The 19,057-nt window shown below is 37.2% G+C and overlaps 1 long non-coding RNA gene across 1 annotated transcript in view; it reads left to right on the forward strand.

Annotated features, from left to right (window-relative positions):
* Window positions 1-19,057, forward strand: part of LOC142834792 (uncharacterized) — a 263,884-nt gene that overhangs the window by 127,162 nt on the left and 117,665 nt on the right. Inside the window, exon 2 of the long non-coding RNA XR_012907676.1 lies at window positions 10,073-10,169. This is a non-coding gene — a long non-coding RNA (uncharacterized LOC142834792). The remainder of the gene's footprint in view (window positions 1-10,072; window positions 10,170-19,057) is intronic.

A 19,057-nucleotide genomic window follows, 5' to 3' on the forward strand; every position in this document is an offset into this window, starting at 1 on the left:
TATGACTCATTAGACTAATCCCCTCTGCTCATGACATAGTTTAGTGCCCACACATATTCAGTTCTCATGACTTTTGCTCGTACATTTGAGTCAATTAGTTATTCATCGGGGTATTAGAAAAACCTCTATCTTTTTCTCCCGGCATCTTTTAGTATAAGCTTTTCAGCCTCCACGTCTGCTGCCTGGTGGAATTTAAATCACAAAGTGGAACAGAAAGCAGGGAGTCAGGAGAGATGATTCATCAGGGAAGATCTGAAAACAACGACTGCAGAGAGATTTTATGTGACTATTTTAGTGGGTGGAGCCTTGGACAGGGCGGTCCTGGTAACCTTGAACACGGAGGAAGATGGCAAAGGTTAGACAGCATGGTGTATGTTTTCTAGGCAGATTTTCTTTTTCTTTTTTCGTACTTTGAAGCAATAATTTGAATGTTTAAAGCTTGGAAGTGATAAAGTTTTCTTTAAATATTTATGCCAGGATTTATAGTCCTTCTTAATACTTTTTGACCAACAGAGTAGACTCTAGTGTTTGGATTCATTTCAACTTACCAGTAGTTTCCCATGACACTTTTTAAAAGACCATGAATAGAAGACTTGCAAGTAGGAAGGAGGTACTCTTGTGGTGAGGACCATTAGTTTAAGAAAAATTAGATTGGGTCTTGTCTTTGTTCTTACTTTAGTATTCTTCCACTTTAAAAAAATTGGTTCTACCTAAGAGCAGACATTGTTATTTTGAGTTGCTAGAACTTTAAGGTTTTTTGTCTTCTAACTTAGCCAGTATAAGCCTTCTGACAGTGGGAGACAAACCAGCATGATCTTGATGGTTCCAAGTTAATCATATGTATTATATGTCTTAAAATATTTATATCCTTCAATCTAATAGTTTGCTTTATATTTGATTGCTCAAAAGGAAAAGCCATGCCTAACCACCAAATAATGCCAAAGTGCTTATGGGCCCCTTCTCATAGTTGGAAACAATTTAATGGCAATAATGAAGTGTAATTGCATAATTGTTTTATGATTGCTGATGAGAGTCTATGTATTAAAAGAGTAAAACTTGATATAAATTCTTAAGACTAGTCGTGAAATTTAGTTTATCGTGTATGCTAGAAATGCAATTTTATTTAGATCACTCAACTATATTTCTGTAAAGTATAATGATCACGAACTTCACAACGTTAACTATGAATAAGTGGGTAGAACTATTACAGAAGGTTTTAATTTTTCCCTTGTGTTCCAAAGACAATAAACACATGTTACTTTGTCATCTTAATGAAAAATAAAAATTAAGATTTCTGACTGATGAATTTTAGAAATGGCTTACAAATTTAAAAGTAATAAATGAATCATTCAAAGGACTGAATCCTTGAGTCTTTTCAGTTCATATTTTCCAAAGGAGTAGACAACGTAATATTAATATTCCCATGATTCTGTTTCAGCTCGATTGCTTTGTCTCTAACTTGTATCAGATTTCCAAATAAACCACAAAGGAAACTAACTCATCCATCCCATTGAAATGTTTGAAGGAGGTGGCTTCACAGCAGGGAGAAATGAGCCAAAGACGGCAAATCCCTAGAAAGCCCAATTCCAGTTTTAAAAGGTTTTCAAGACCCAAGGTATCACTGTGGGATAGTCAGAGCAGTGCCTAACACTCCGCTTTCTGAATGTAGCCAGACTTTGCTCTCTGTCTCTTTCTGGAATTATTGAATAGCTTCTGATCAATGGGAATGCTTCACCTAGTCATATTTTAGTTTCATCAGAACATTTTGACTAATTTTACATGTACATCACCTTAATGTGGGACCTTTATCGGTTCTCAGTGGGATAGATAAGTAGGGAAGCTGCTCCCCTCATAGCATTCTCTGTTTCAGTATTCAGGATTGGAACCCTTTGTCATGACTCTCAGGTAACTTCTGTAGACTCTTACTCTCTAAGAGATTGTAACTATAATGAAGTACTAAAGCTGACTTTACCTCGAGGCTTTGTGTTTGTTCCTTTTTGGTGATTGAGGACTTCATAATACCAGCAATAGTTCTAAAAAGGACGGCAGGTGGTTTTAGGGCCCTGCCAATCACTGTGTGCTTTTATAGTCAGCGCTTTGAATGTGTATCTTGAACAAAATGACAAGGTTCTAGAGGGAAATGACTTATTTGTCAGGGCTTTCCTACCTCTCACATAGGGACCGAAGTGTAGAAGTGGTCATGAAGTCTTTGGAAAGCACAAAAAGTACATATTTCAGTAGGGATGTGAAAAAAAAACATATCTCTGCCTTGGCCTCTTCATCTAAATAAGTCAGTCTGTTGATTTTCTTTATCTGCCTCTTTCTCTCTCCCCCCTCCTTTCCATGGTCATATTCTTTTCTCTCACCTCTTATTTGTTTGGAGGTAGATATTCCTGTGCATCCTAGGGTGCTTTCAAGCTGGCTATCCTCTCACCTCAGCCTTTCAAGTGATGTGATTACAGGCTCGAGTCTCTGCATGCCCAAAAGATACAATTAAAGAGAGAGAGGGAGGGAGGGAGGGAGGGAGGGAGGGAGGGAGGGAGGGAGGGAGGGAGGGAGAGAGAGAGAGAGAGAAAGAGAGAGAGAGAGAGAGAGAGAGAGAGAGAGAGAGAGAGAGAGAGAGAGAGAGAGAGAGAGGGACTAAGTTATGGATCATTTCAAAATCTTGATAATAACAAAGATTACTTTGTAGTATGGATTATGTGTTAGGTACTATTGCCAGTGTTTTATATGTGTATATATACATTACCTCATTGGATCTTTACACAATCCTATGAGTCACACAATCCTCATGGTAGAGGTGACATGATAGTACAAAAGTGTCTAGCTCAGAGTTGTCAAGTTAGTCAGAAGAGAGTCAGATGTGGAATCCAGGTAATCTAGTCCTACCGCCTTGTAAAATCCCTGGGTATCTGTGGTTCATTTCTAGCAAATGCAAAATGAGGAGTCCTGATGTTAACAGCAATACCATTACAAACATTTTGCTGAACTACATTTATCATAGGTGATGATAGAAAATAAAAATGGGTTTAACATTACTAAAGCTGATATAAAAGGAACTCAACACTTGAAAAAGTCTGGTCTTCCTAGGATGCCATATGACAAAAAGGTTTATGTACTTTCAGAGATGATCATCTATGACTTTGAATTTTAACAAAGACGATTATAAAATCTGAGAGGAGCCCATCTAATCTAAACCAGGAATGACCTTGTCTTTTATATTATATGACTTGGTATAGATGGATAATATTGACTTTCTGAAAATGCAAGACATCAGACTTGCTGTGTGATCTTTTATTCTTCCCTTTATGAATTGACATTATATACTTTACTAAGTAATGTTTAGTGCTAATTTTCCTATATAATTCATTGTTTCCTATATAACTCATTGTTTTCTATTTATTACTAAACTCTAAGTTTTTGAATATGATCAACAAAGATACATAAGTTGGGCTCTGCTTCTTGAATTGTTATCCCATTTATTAATTTATAACATTGGCCGTTCATGAATTCTTTACATTTCCTGTATTTCCCCATATTTTAACTGACTACTCATCTTTAAAGTCTCAGCATAAGTGTTCCTGTCTTAAAGAGAGGCTCCTACCCCGAGCTTTTTGGCCATTCTTTTATATTCTGTCCCTTTCTCAAACTCATTCTTATGTATTTGTTTACACAATTATAATTTGGGTGTTTGCCTCTCTCATTATTGTTAGCTCTTTGTAGGAGCAAACTATGGGCTTTGTTTGTTTTACCATTGTTCAGCATCTAGAAAAGTGTCTGGCAAATAATAGGCGCTTGGTTAATATTTACTAAGGGAATGAATGAGCTCTACTATTGTGATCTATTAAAGGGATTTTTATGGTTGCTTTGAGACTAAATGAGATTTATTCACAGAAACTCACTGCCAAGTTGAGTTCTAGATTATTCGTAGACCCTGTATAAGTAGTCACAATGTCCTTCTTTTTCTTCTTGATGTTAGTGACTCCAGTTGGAACTATTTTCAACTTCTCATAAGCCATGGATAATGATGATGAATGATGTCTGGTGAAGATGCCTAGCATGGGGACGTGGGAATTCATGGAAGAGTAAACAGTGTGAATGAAGATGGAGAAGCTGAATAGGGCATGCAAAATTTGAAGAAAATAGGTCATTTTGATTGGCTTAAACTGAGGACTGTGCAGAAGGGTTATGATGGAAAAGTCTGGAAAGCATTGCTTTAAATCATATTTGGAAGGTCTATTGAGGACTCTAGAAGAGGCTGGCTCTATCAAGGTTTGGGAATTGTTGTAATCTTGAAGAGCAGAAAGTTTTCATGGGACACCTTTCTGATGCTAGTGAGACATAGATAGGTTCTATTATTGCCATGCTGGTGGTTTGTGTCCTTGGCCATCACTTCCCTGCTTTGTCGGGTCTCTCTACTATTTAAATGCTGATGCCTCCAGGACTATTAGTATAATTTTCTCTCATTTTCAGTCATTTTCTTTAAGTATACTATCTACTGTTTTTTTTGTGTGTGTGTGATTACAATTTAATTACATTTCTCCCTTCCTTTTTCTCCATCCAAACTTTTCCATGTACTTCTCTCCACTCTCTTTTAAATTCATTATCTCTTTTCTCACTAATAGTTATTGCATGCATACATATATATGCATATATATTTATAAATATGACCAGTTAAGTCAATATAATACATAATGTTGCTTGTATGTATGTTCTTGATATAATTATTAGATAAAACTATTTATTTTATACTGACAAGTATCTATAACCCATCCAGAATCTCCTAGATCTACTTGATATATCTCAAACCTAATATGTCTGAAATCAAACTTAGACTTGCATAGACTTCTATATATATATTGTCTCCCAGTTAGACATGGCATGGACACTATCCAGTTTTCTTGGAATCTTCTTGAATTCCATAAAAGGCTTGCATATAAGTTACTTAGTTATCTTCTTTTTCTTTGTTTTGTTTTTGTTTACTTTTTTAAAAAAATTTTAGTTCATTGGGGATTTCATGCAATGAGTTCTGATCACATTTACCTCTTTCCCCCAACTTAGTTCTACCAATCATTTTTGAAAAATTTAAAAAGTATTTATATGCATTCCAATTGTGATATAATCATTTGAAAGATCAAGTAAAATCTTATGGAATTTCTTCACAAAAAGGTAATAGCTATATGCATGTTTATGTGCATGCATACATATGTATTGCATTATTGTATTGCTTGTCTTTATCATCTGCACTCAATGTTGAACGTTCAGTAGGAGTATAGTGGATTGATTTATGGTAGTCTTGTACTTGCTGAAAGTTTTTATGGTTTCTTTTTCAGTGGCACTTCTAGTTCCCCTCGTACTAAATGATTTTACTGTTTGAGTGTCGTCTTTCAACACGGAGGAATTGATAGCAAAGGCTTGAGAGACGTAAACTTAATGTATATGGGGTTTCTTTGGGCTACCAGCTCACAAATAATGACATGGAGACTTATTATTAATGATGAAAGCTCAGCCGACAGCTTAGGCTTGTTTCTAATTAGCTCTTACAACTTAAATGAGCCCATTTCTATTAATTTATGTTCTGCCTGATGGCTTTATTACTTCCTCTCGTTATTGCCCATCCTGCTTCTCTGTGTCTGCTGGCATCTCCATCTTCTTCCCAAAATCCTTTCTGCCCTCCAAATCCTCCCTACCATTCACTTTTCAGATTTTTATTAAACCTATCCGAGTGACACATCTTCACAATGTAAAAAAGATTCCACAACTAAGGGCAGAGTTTTTGAGTTGAATGGGCCAAACAGAAGCAAGCAATCAAAATAGAATTCTTTTAGTATGAGTCGTAACAGTTAAATAATTCAGGGCTTTCCTCTTCCACTAAAATTCACCCAGCTCCCCTGTGATGTGAGTTGAACTTTTCATCCTGAGAATACAATTTTTTTAAGTTCACAGCTCCTTTCTAATTGGGCAATGGTTTTAAAACTATAGTCAGCCAGGGAATACAACTACGAATGTCTCGACCTTTGAAGAGTATTGATGCTTAGGTTCTTCTGATCTGGTCCAAGAACTAGAACTGCTTGAATAATGTTTGCATTACTTGCCATAATTTTAGCTGAAATTTATAGGAACCAGAATTTAGTTTGCCATTTATACTTTTGGTGAAACTGCAATCCGACCTTTGGGAACTTTATCAGGTTATGAAGAGTGAGATTAGTGTTCTTCCAGTACACTGGTTTCACGAACAGTGGAGCTTCATGGTGAAATGCTTTTCCTGTGGTCGGACACCACTCTTTAGCTGTGTTTGACGCATGCCATATCATCTGCAGGGAACTGAAGCTGGTCTGACTTCTAATGACAACCACACTCTGATATTGCTTTCTTCTGTCTTTTGCAATGCCCGTGACATGTCATGCCAGAAAAATAATAATTTTCTGAACCTTTTTTACCCCTGATAAGTGCTTGCACAATGAATTTAATTAAAACCGCTTTATCTATTATGCTGAAAACAAGGAATTAACAATATCCATTAAAATGACTATTACATTCACATCAAATGGATTTCAACACCCTACTGAAATGATATGAAGGAAACCATAATCATGCGAGGCCCAATATGGTGTATAAATTTTAAGCCTTGTGAAACCCTAAATTATTTTAATCTCCAAATGTAATTATCATAAATGTCAGTCAAACTTTCCCAAGGCCTATTTTTTGTTGAAAGGAAAGGAACAAATGAAACTGCGGGGCTCTACGTTTTACAACTTGATTAACTCCTCCATGCCTGGTAGAACCTCAGACTCACTGCCAAGACTGACTGCTTTCATGAAAAGCACATTTTATGCTTTTACTTTTCTTATTTTTTTTTTGGAAAATGGATTTTAATATGATGTGGGAGGTCCTTCTGTCTATATGTTGCTTTTATTAGTTAATGAATAAAGAAACTGCCTTGGCCAATTGATACGGCAGAGCTTAGGTAGGCAGGGAAAACTGAACTGAATGCTGGGGAAAGGAAGGCGGAGAGATAGAGAGGCTATGGAGCTACCACTGGAGATAGACATGCTGAAACTTTGCTGGTAGGCCACAGCCTCGTGGTGATGCACAGATTAATGGAGATGAGTTATAATATAAGAGTTAGCCAATAAGAAGCTAGAGCTAATGGACCAAACTGATTTAATTAATACAGTTCCTGTGTGATTATTTTTGTTCTGGGTGTCCGGGACAAACAAGTAGCTCACCCCAACTTTAATATAATATATTCTGATTATGATTTCTCCTGTACCATCTCCTTCCAGAGCCTCTTTACTTCCCCACCCATCCCAATTCATACTGCTTCTTCTCCTTTCTTATTAGAATACAGACAAGCATCTAAAAAGTAATAATAAAATATATTTAGGTAAAATAAAAACAAACAAGAATACAATAAAATAAGCAAAGAAAAAAGGCTAAGGAAAAAGATCAAGAAACATATACAGATGTAGAGATCACACATTTGCATGCAGAAAACACAGAAAATTACAAAACCTGAAACCATAATATAAACACAAAGGACATGTAAAAAAGCGAAAAAGGAAAAGATCTGATAAAACATTATGAGACAAAGAAGTGCCAAAAAATACCACTGAGTTCCTTTTGTTTTGGGTACCTATTGCTGGGCATGGGGCCTGGCCTTAAGCATTGTTTGTAAACCCAGTGAAAATCTACTGGAGAGAATTTTTCATTTGCAAATGGTTACCAATTGGGCTTTCTAGGTGTCCACTACCCCTCTCAGTCCTGGGGTCTCATCAGGCTCAGACCTGCACAAGCCTTGTGTTTGCTGCCATAGTCTCTGTAAGCTCATACGTGTATTTGGTCCTTCCTGTATTTATAAGGCCTTGTTTTCTTAGTGTTCTCTATCACCTTTGGTTCTTACAATCTTTCTGCTTCCTCCTTCAGAGGCTTCCCTGAGCCCCGAAAGGAGGAATTTGGCGAAGACATCCCATTTTAGGACTGAATTGTTCCAAAGTCTTGCACTCACTGCACATCGTCCAGCTGTTGCTCTCTGTGTTTATTCCCATCTACGGTACAAGGAAGCTTCTCTGATGATGGCTAAGTAGGAACTGAACTATGGATAGAGCAGAATGACCTTAGGAGTCACATTGTAGTAATAGGAGTGGCGGGGCTGCGTCCCCAGCACCCCAGCTGCCTGGCTACCTTATGCCCCGAAATAACAACACACAAATTGTATTCATTTAAACACTGCTTGGCCCTTTAGCTCTAGCCCTTACTTGCTAATTCTGATATCCTGATCAACCCATCTCTAATAAACTGTGAGCACCGGTCTTACCGGGAAAGATTCAGCATGTCTGACCTGGCGGCTTGCTTCATCGCGTGCATCTTCCCAGGAGCTGGGAGCATGGTGTCTCTCTGAGGCGTCTGCTCCTGAGAGGAGAGCTGTGGAGTCTGAGCTCACTTCCTCTTCCTCCCAGCGTTCTGTTCTGTTTACTCCTCCCACCTATCTTCTAACCAATGAGGACCAAGCAGTTTCTTTTTATTTAACCAATAACCTTCCTCCATCATCACATTATTGCTATATTCCTTTAGCAGAGCAGTAATATTTTTATCTTTCCCCTAGATCCCTTGTCTGTCAAATATCAGATTCTTGGTTGCTCAAGCAGTGTCTGGTATGGGTTGCATCTCACGGAGTAGGCCTTATCTTGTCGGATATTGGTCGGTTAATCCCACAAACTCTGTGCCACCGTTGTGCTAGTTCATCTGGCAGGTAGTTCACCATTTTAGATGGAAGGCTTTGTAGCTGGGTTGGTGTTTGCCTTTCTCCAGTGGTAGCATTCAGAATACCTTCCAGTACCCTGAACACTAGCCAGTAAAGGTGAAGGCCTTAGGTAAGCACAAGCTCCACTCCTCCAATTGCTGAAAGTTTTATCTTTACCAATAGAGCGTTACTGTCAGTTTGTAAAGAGCATCCAATAGCCTTGTCAATATCTTGGGTAGTTTGTGGATTTTCTATGGGTTGCCCAAACAATAGCTACTGCCTGATAATATCCAGTTTTTCATAATGTGTTAAGCTGTTCTCTTGACCTTCCAAAATCACATTTCAGGTTGGCAATAATAAATACAGAGAGTGGTCTTCTCTCTGATTTCATAGATTATCAAAATAAAATTATATCATGTCCTTTCTTGAGAAGAGACAACTAAATTTTGATGAGGCATTGAATGGTACAATTAAGCCAACAGAAGAAACAAATGTTTTGGAACTTTATTTTAAAGCACAATTTTCAGCAATATATTTCAGCAAAATAACACATTTTAAAGCACTCCTGGGTCCGAATACATGAGGTTGTGTTACTTGTGACTGGGTGCCTAGGGATCTTCGAGAGCCCAAGGTTTTCACTAGACAGCTCTTTTCCAATTCTAACCATTATATAATTTGATTATATAGTGAATTTAAATGAGAAACAAAGAAAGTCACACTCACTAGGCCAATGGTAAACACATTTAAAGTTGTCTGAAAGCCATGTGTTAACCTGCTGCGTGTTTAGAAATTAAACCTAGATATCAGAAGACCAGCTTTGACTGAAGCCTCTTAACATCATTCCCTGCATCACACCAACCAGAGGCTCAATCTTGATTCTTTCTCTCTGATTATTTCATAGCTTTGTTTGATGCGTGTCACCTCTCTATTGTTGGCAAGTTCTGGAAGCCTCTCACATTGAACCTGATGCTGCCCCATTATTTACTTGGAACAATTGCCATTTTGTTTTCCTAATAGCAGCTGTGAGAGCATCTATCAGTCTTTTTTATTTGGGTATAATTTCTGTATATGAAAGTAATTTGCGTCAGCATCTGCTGGTGACTTCCATTGTTTGTATTGAAACAGTGTTCAACTCTCACCCTTTACTCTTGCTTGCAGTCTCTCCCTCTTTTCCACTGGCATAATTTTAACGTATATTTCAAAATACCACTTACAAATAATTGCAACTCTGGTGACCTTAGGCTTTTTTGATAACCAAAGGGTGTTGTAAAGATAAGGGTCCCTATTGCCCAAACTTGAAGAGTGTCTTGCTTGTATCCTCCTTTCTAGGATATCTCTGTCACCTATATTTGTGGATCTCTGAGTTGACACCATGGTGTAACAGAAGCCCAGGATCCGATGCTGTCTTTGGACTCTGGAAGAGACAGTGAGTACTTGTAACAGAATCCACTGATGGGAAGGGATTCATACAAAGAGTTGGGGAGCAGAGGCATGTTCTCACCATAAGTGTGGCTGTGGACATTGAACATGCATGCCATGGATTTCCCAGCTGGAGGTCTTACTAGTGGTTTTTTTGATGACAACCTTGTCTGACAATAACTCTAAATGAAGTTGTGAAACCTGCATAGAATGAAGTGAATAAAAAGCCCTAAACTCTTCAAGTTTGTACAATTTCCTCATTATACAAGTCAAAACACAGGTATAGAGAGGCTAAACGACACCCCTTCGCTGTAAGTGAGAGCCAAGATTCAAATTGTAAGCCTCCTCTTTCTCTTGTATCTCAGAATTCCCAACTGGGGATAGCCTTCTCTTTGGACATCACTTAAACAGGATTTGTAATGACAGTGGGATGGAAGTCATTGCTCATAGGAGCTCCTGCATTCAGTCTCAAACAGGATGATATATCTGAGGAAAGAAAGCTGAAAAACTGTTGACTAGCTGGGTAGAGGGAGCTAGACAAGCCTCATGTGGAGCTGTGCGCTAAAGTGAGTTCTGAGTCAGAACTCCACAGCATCTTCAGATAGTACCTCAGCCCCAGATCAGATTAAATGAAGGGCTTCATGCATGCTGTGTCACTGGCTTTATCTGCTCATGATGAATGTTCATGCATATGTTGTGATTAGTCAGAGGATTAGCTTGTTCATAATTTATTTTGTAATGAGCTTAAAGCATCACAGGAGTAAATGCCAAATTCTATTGGCTCAGTCTTCAAAGCTGATCTGGAATATACCTACTGCTCACTACCTGCACGGCTCCAGGTTACTGTAAAAGTTTCCTTACATTAGGTTATCTGTTCCCCCTTTATTCTCCTTAACAGCCAAAGTAATCCCTCTAGAATCATAACTAGACTGCAGCATGCTTGATCAGGGCCCTTGGGAAGAGCTCCATTGCCTTTGCATGATGTTTCTTCCATGCCATGTTCTCAGAAGGCTGCAAGGCTTTGGGAGGTTAGAACCCCTAAGGCCAGAGTCCTCTGTGACAACCATCACTCTCTGCCTGAGTCACACTGGCTCCTTGCTATTCTCCACACCCAAAAGATGTGCTCACTGAACAGAACATTTCCATTTTCCTGACACATCGCTCTTGCTTCCACGGGCTCCTTTCACATCATCCAGGCCAGAAAGGACTTCTCCACTTCCCAAACATCTTCCTAGTCCCCAGCTTTACTTTATATATTACCTTGATATCTATGTCTCTGACTGACGTTTTTCATGAACTTTTAATAGGAATACTGTTTGGCATCATGTTATAGACTATTTGTTAACTTACTTAGGTTTGTTTTATTGTATGAATTCCCCAATATTATATAGGCTCTAAGAGTAATACTTTTAAACTAATTAATTAGTTAATTGTGCATGTGTGCATGTGTGTGTATGTGTGTGGTGTAGGTCAGAGGACACTTCTCAGGAGTTAGTTCAGAAGTTAGTTCTCTCATGTTACCTTGTGGAATCTGGGGATGGAACTCAGGTCATCAAGCCCACAGGTGATGATGAGCAATCTGGATGGCCAAGGGGGAATTATTTTTGTCTTATTCATTGTTCTGTTCACTGTTCCTATACTGGGAGACATATAGCAAACACTCAGCAAATATCTTTAATAGCTTGAGGAATGGATGCAGTGTCATGGAATTCTTGTAAGAGAAAAATCTTTTATCCTATGTGAAAGTTTGTTAGATCTCCATTATGCACTTAACAAATTTTTGCTAAACTTAAATGCTAGTTGCTAGAATTATAGACCCAAATCAGACAGTCTGTATTTGAGGAACTAGTTTTCCAAGGAAGAAATATAGGTAAGTGTTGCGAGAGAACGTGATAAATTAACAAAGAGCAACAGAAGAAGGTGACTAAGTCAAAATAAATGATAAAATTGAACTTGGACTAAGGCAGACTTTCTAGGGGGTTTCTTGAAGAAGTGAGAATTCAGTTGATTGCTGAAAAATGCTTAAGACTTATCAGGAAGGACAATCCAAGCATGGGTATGACTGGAGAATGAACAGAAACCATTGGACTCACTGCTACTTCCTGGTTTCCTTGGTTGGCATTTTCATGTGTTCTATTGCTGGGAGAAGTTTGTGAAGCACTTTCTGTGGTCTAGACATCATACATTTTCAGACATTAACTAAAGAAGCTTGTCATTTATTATCAGTCTGAAATTACATATCTCTGCTCTCAGAGGCAGGTTGCCTCCGTCTGAGATCTCAGGGTGTAATGAGCCTTCTTCCCTGAGAGAAGAACTGATGTGGAATCTTTTAAAGCTGACATTCCATGTGGTCTGCATTTATCTAATTATCTTATCCAACAGTTTTCCATAGTGGGTAGCAATCTATCCTAGGAATGGACTTTGGACCAAAAGCTATGAGGTTCTGCCTAGGATTTGAATTTGTGATTTCAGAGTATCTAAACATTCTACAATTTATGCTAGGAATACCCGAATGATTCATGCAGGATGTCACTGAAGGGTTCAGTGTGTATTTTCTTTGGATGAATGCTGGCTCATTGGGGTGGCTTTTAGAACTGTGCTGGAACTTCCTACCAGAGTTGAACTTCAGCCTGCTGTTCTGGCCCCACAACATCAGCACTGACCCTTCCAAAATCACATTACGTCACAAAAGATCTCAAGCGTTTCTATTTTGTCTAGTTGGAACAACAAAAACTACAATCCAACTCAACCATGATAACAAAATGTACACTTGATTGTGCACATTGGTTTAAATCTTTGGGGACAACGCTCTTAGCATCCTCTCAGGAGCTTATTCTCTCAGAGTTCATGGTGACCAAATACACAGATTATTATGCAATGGTTAGATTTTAATGTTTGTGAGTTAGGGTTGAGCCTTGTTGATACTTTAAGGGGAGGACCTCCGGGTATTCAAAAGGTCTCAGATATTACATTTTACTTATTTAATACAAGGACATTCAATAAAAGCCTCAAGTAAACAGATGGCCCAACCAAGCTCTTCTGTCTGACCAAGTTTGTTTATGAAGCCATTTTCCCTGATATCAATTCTAAAAACGTCACCGTAATCAATTACTACAGGTTTTTAAATTTAAAACTCTGTCAAAAGTGATACTCAGTGTCTGAAAGGGCTTATGTGTTTAGGAAACACAGACCTAAAAGGAAAATTCAACAATCACTTCAGTACATGGTCCCCTTACTTATGAAATAAGACCAAGTGGCCCATAATAACAAAGATCTGCATATCTTAGCCTCTTCTTCTGTGTGTGTCAGAAATAGTAGGGTCACTGCTTGAGCATAGCATTTTCCCATCGCCTTTACCGAGACTGCTTGAACTCTATGATTTCTATCTAAAAATGCTGCTGCAGCTAGGCTCTCTAAATATACGTAAGCCTGTACTTGGACTCTGTCATTGTCTTCATTGCCCAAGTCCATTGATTCATTTTGGTGCATCATTTTCCCTAAATAATAACTCTCAGGTCCACCTTCTCTCTCTCCTTCACATCCTTTGTTTCCTACATTTATTACATTAGAGCAGATTTATAGGGTAAGGACCTTTTAAAACAGTCTAAAGTCATCTCTTCTCCCGAATACTGATGAAATGACAGGAACTCCGAAATCCCAATTTGACAGGACATGTTTGCCATAAAAGTTTGTGCCTGGGTTGAATTCCCTCCATCATTCGTCCAGAGCTGCACCCCTGTCCTTGCTCCCACACTCACCACTCCTTTCCTTCTGGCTCTGTGCTCACTTAATTGGAATTCAGGGAATCTGGATTTTAGTCACACTTCACGAATTATCTGAGCTTGGGCTTCAAATTCAACCTCTCAGGACTTCAAGTAAAAAATAAGATACCCTACTTGCAAAAAACTACCACCACCATCACCATGTACAGGAATGATAATAATAATTAAAAAAAAACTAACTAAAAGAAAATTGCTAACAATGTCATTATTACCTAAGACAAAGATAACTGAGTATTACTAAAAGGATGATAAGTATGAATTCACCAGGATATTGAAAAACCCTCAGTTGTTATATAAATAATTAATATAATTCAAAACTTTGAATCTCAATTGAAAATAGTGCAAGGATAAGTATACGTGAAATATTATTAAGGTTGACAAGTTATTGATATATGTCTGTGTTTATTGAGAATGTGAGAAGCAGAATCAATAAATGTGCTCTATCTTATCTCCAGAGAAAATTTCACTCAACTGTTGGCCAACATGCATTCTTTCCAACCATGTGGCATATTGAACAAAGTTGACTACCATAAATTCAGTCAAAATCAATTTTAAAGGCGTAATAACATAAGTAGCACATATCTGGTCATAGTAGCTTAGAGATCATTATGCTTTTAAAATAGAAAATATGATTAAAGATTAAGAAACTCTACTAATACATACACTGACCAAAGAGTAAATCATAATAGCATTTAGGAAATATCGAGAAAACTTTAGCAATGAAAACCCTGAGGTCAAAACTATTATGGAAATTAAGTGATGTTAGGAGAATGTGATTAGCCTAGATAAGAAAGCCAGAATTAATTGGTCAGACATATTAAGCATCCAGCTTGAAAAGTTTTAATAAGAAAATAACCCTAATAAAGTAAATGGAAGAAAGTACTATTATAGAAAACAAAAATCAATAAAGTAAGAGGTAGGTGTTTGAAAAATGTTAACAAGTTAGACAAACCTTTGACAGGATTAACTAAGACTCTAATGTTGGAAATTAGAAATAAACATTATAATTGAAAACGGTGACCAAAGATATTATAAATAACTCCATGCCACAATGATTTAAAACCTGAGTGAAATAAATAAATAATTAGAAAAATACAGCTTCTGAAATTGACCCATGAAGAACTACAGTGTGTCACTCATTATACAATCATTAAGAAAGATAAATTAAAAGTGAAATAGTCTTTCCAAAAAGAAACACTAAGTTCACATATTTTATGGGCAGTTTTGTTAAATATTCAAGGATAATTTTAAATTCACACAAACTCTTCAGGAAAACACTAAGAATAATTCTTCTGCTCCTCGAATGAAATTGACATTGCCTTGATGTGAAGTGCCAGGAAAACCATTAACGCAAGAGGCCATTTCATTACTCAACTAGGTAGAGAATATTAGTAAATGAAATTTAACATTATCTAAAGGAGGCGACCATGACTAGGCTGAGCTATTTCAGTTATATATATTCCATTAACAGATTAAAGGAGTAAATAAAATATCAAAGTAATAAACACAAGAAGCATTTTTAGAGCTGAATATTCATCTAAAATAAAACTCCTAACAAATGAGAATAAGAGAAATTTTATTTCATCTAATGTAAAATCTTTAAAATTTTTATATCAAGAATCATATTTAAAGTGAAATGTTGAAAGTTTTCCATTTCCCTCTGAGATGAAGTCAAGAATTATCTAAATGAAATATGAAGATTCTGTAGAAAACTCATTCTAATTAAGTGTTTTCAATTCTGCTAGATACAAAAGTCAATGTAGTAAACTTTATTATTTAGTATAATAACATAACTACTTGATAGAGTCTGTGAAGATTAAAATGCACAGTATCTTCAAACACTTCTCATTTGAAATTCAAATACAATTGTGGATATTAAAATGAGGTCGGTTGTATCTCTATATATTAACAATAGGAAGGCAACTTTATTTTAAAATACTCTTTTATCTTGCGTTCCTGTAGGAATAGAGCCTTAAACTAAGGCTGTTTGTACAGTTAGGTAATTTGAGAATCTAGTTTTTTGTCTGCTTACTTTTTTGTTTTGTTTTTATTTGACATAGGGTTCTACTATATAGCCCAAGCAGGCCTTGAATTAGTGACTGTCCTATCTTACACATTCCCAGTGCTGGGAATGTAGATCTGTACCACCACACCTGCCTCTTCAGAATGGGATCTGAAATAGTCATTGTGAAAGACAGAAGAGAAAGTATACAAAAAGTAAAAAAAAAAAAAAAGAAGATGAATCTGGACCCAGGAAATTCTAAGATTATGAAAACTCAAGGACATCTCTATGATGAATTTTTTGAGCTACTGAAAAATTATTAAAATTACATAAAGAAAACAATGACATAATGATCGTGTGTAGGGAGATTAGTGGTAGAAACTGCTCAGTGTTCTTCCAGTTTACAGGTTATAAAAATCTCTCTCCAAAACTCCTGTATTTCTAGAATTTCATTGCTGTGTTTTCAGTGTAACTTGGTAAGATGCATATTAAATAGATAATCCAGAGCAAATATTTTAGACACCAAGAATCATTGTACTAAGATAAAAAGCTAGTGTCTGTGTGTCTGCGATGTAGGCATAGATTTACTGACTCATAGAACAATGAGCCTTAAGTACATTCATACTTGAATAGAAAAGATATTGAATGATTGTCTTCATATCAGAGACTATTGATTAAGAATCAAGACATGACCCATGACCTTACACTTTAAATAAGGTTATCTATAGAAGGAATAAATGTAAATGGAGCTGGCAACATGGCTCAGTGGGTGAAGGTGCTTACTGTTATGAGTCAGTAAGCCTGATGATATGAGTTCCATCCCTATAATCCACATGATGGAAGGAATGAATGCTGAAGTTACTTTTGACCTCCACATGCTCCACATGCATGAGAATCCATATACATACCCACATGCACACCTAGGCCCTCACATACACACAAACAAACAAAGTAAAGAAGTATAGTAAAGCCAAAACTCAAGAAACTTGAAGATACAATAAAGAATACCATATTACTAAATCATGGCAGGAAAGAAATCCTATAAAAAGACATATAAAGGCAGACTGCAAAGACAAAGTTGGAAAAATAATTCTGATAAATGATGGATCAGTGAGACTAAATTAATATTTAAAGATGTTAAATTAGCATTAAAATTCCAAAAAGCATGCAAATAGTAAGGAGAGTACAGATCATTATTAAAAAGAGCCAAACAAGCAAAACAAAAGAACTGGTGTCTGGACATTAACAAGAAAAAACATAGTAACATGCACATCAGAAAAAGAACTTTTATATGCAGGAAGACTGTAATATGGGGGCCTGCTTTTTTGGGGTTTCTGTCCTTCCCAGTTCCCACAGCTGGTAAGTCCCAAAGAAACCACATAGAATTCTACATTAATCATAAACTGATTGGCCCATTAGCTCAGGCTTTGTATTAGCTCTTATAGCTTATATGAACCCATTAGTCTAGTATATGTTAGCCACATGGCTCGGTACCTTTTTCAGCGGCGTAGGTCACAGAAGATGAAAAACAAACACCTCTTTAACATACGAACTCGACTGAACTTCATCTGTGTGAATCAAGTGGTAGTTACAAATCATGATTAGATATGTCTCATGTGGACTGTATTGACAGCCTCAAAGTCTGACGAAGTAAGCAAGTCATAGCAATAACTTGAAGTTATGGGCCCTTACCCATTGCTGATGGGAGGATAAATGAGCCCAGTCATTTTTGATCAATTTGATGTGACCTAGGGAAGTTGAACTTACTTGAAGAAACTCCTGTGCACTGGTTAGCCTGTGTCAGCATCTTATACAGTTAACAGCCACTCAGTGTGCATCAGGGAGTAGATGTAGTTCCATGTAAGGAAAGAACTACACACTGGCGAAAACCAAAAAATCATCAACAGCATGGATGAATCCAAAAACATCACACTCAGGGGCTGAAATGATGCTCAGTCATTAAACTAACAAACATAGGACTGGAGTTTGGGGTCGCAGCATGCACACGCAAGCTGACTGTGGTGGCAGGAATCTGTAACTTCAACACTGGTCAGCCACCCTAACCAATTAGTGAGCTTCATATTCAATGAAAGAGCTTTCTAAAAAGAGAAGGTGGAGAGTAACAGAAGAGAATAGCGGACAGAGACCTCTAGCTTCCAAGAGCACAATTGTGCACATGTTGTGTGTGTGTGTGTGTGTGTGTGTGTGTGATTTTGTTTGTTCTCATCAATATAACAATATTACTTTCTTACTGGAAATTTATACATGTAATCTATCCTAATTTTAGATGTGCCTATATTATTCCTTTATAGTATATTTTATATTTAGAACTTGCATTTTATATGCACTATGTTTCATAGAAAATCAAGTTTCTCTAACAAACGGCAACCTTTTAAGTGCTCAAAGACAGTCCTCTTGACTCTCTTTAGATTTCTTCTTTTTCAAGAACCAAGCACCCTTAAATCATGATTTCCAGACACCTCACCATCTTGGCTGCCTTTTCCTTGATGATCATCCAGGACTGAGCACGACATTCCAGTTTATTCTGGCCAGCGAAAAGTCTGATGGAACTATTAGCTTTCCTGTTCAGGATGCAACATTTATTGATATAGCCTAGACCTGACCTACATTTCTGCTGTCATGTATGCCACATTAATTTTTGTACTAGGCTATACATCATTTTAAAACCTTAGGCTCTCTTCTTCTTCTTCTTCTTCTTCTTCTTCTTCTTCTTCTTCTTCTTCTTCTTCTTCTTCTTCTTCTTCTTCTTCTTCTTCTTCTTCCTCTTCCTCTTCCTCTTCTCTCTCTCTCTCTCTCTGTGTGTGCATGTGTGTGCGCATGTGTGTGCGCATGTGTGTGCGTGTGTGTGCGTGTGTGTGCGTATGCATATGTATGTGTATGTGTGAGTATGTCTGTGTGTTATATACTCCCCCCCCACATTCTTTACTTGCATGATGACTTTGTAAACTGTTTACACTTGTGTTTTAGATATACTTATATAATTTCTTTCTATTCTTTTTTTTTTTGAGACAGGTTTTCTCTGTGTAACAGTCCTAGATGTCCTAGAACTAGTTCTTGTAGACCAGGCTGGCCTCAAACTCACAGAGATCC

The sequence above is a fragment of the Microtus pennsylvanicus genome, chromosome 14 (assembly GCF_037038515.1).
Source record: "Microtus pennsylvanicus isolate mMicPen1 chromosome 14, mMicPen1.hap1, whole genome shotgun sequence".
Classification (NCBI taxonomy): Eukaryota; Metazoa; Chordata; class Mammalia; order Rodentia; family Cricetidae; genus Microtus; species Microtus pennsylvanicus.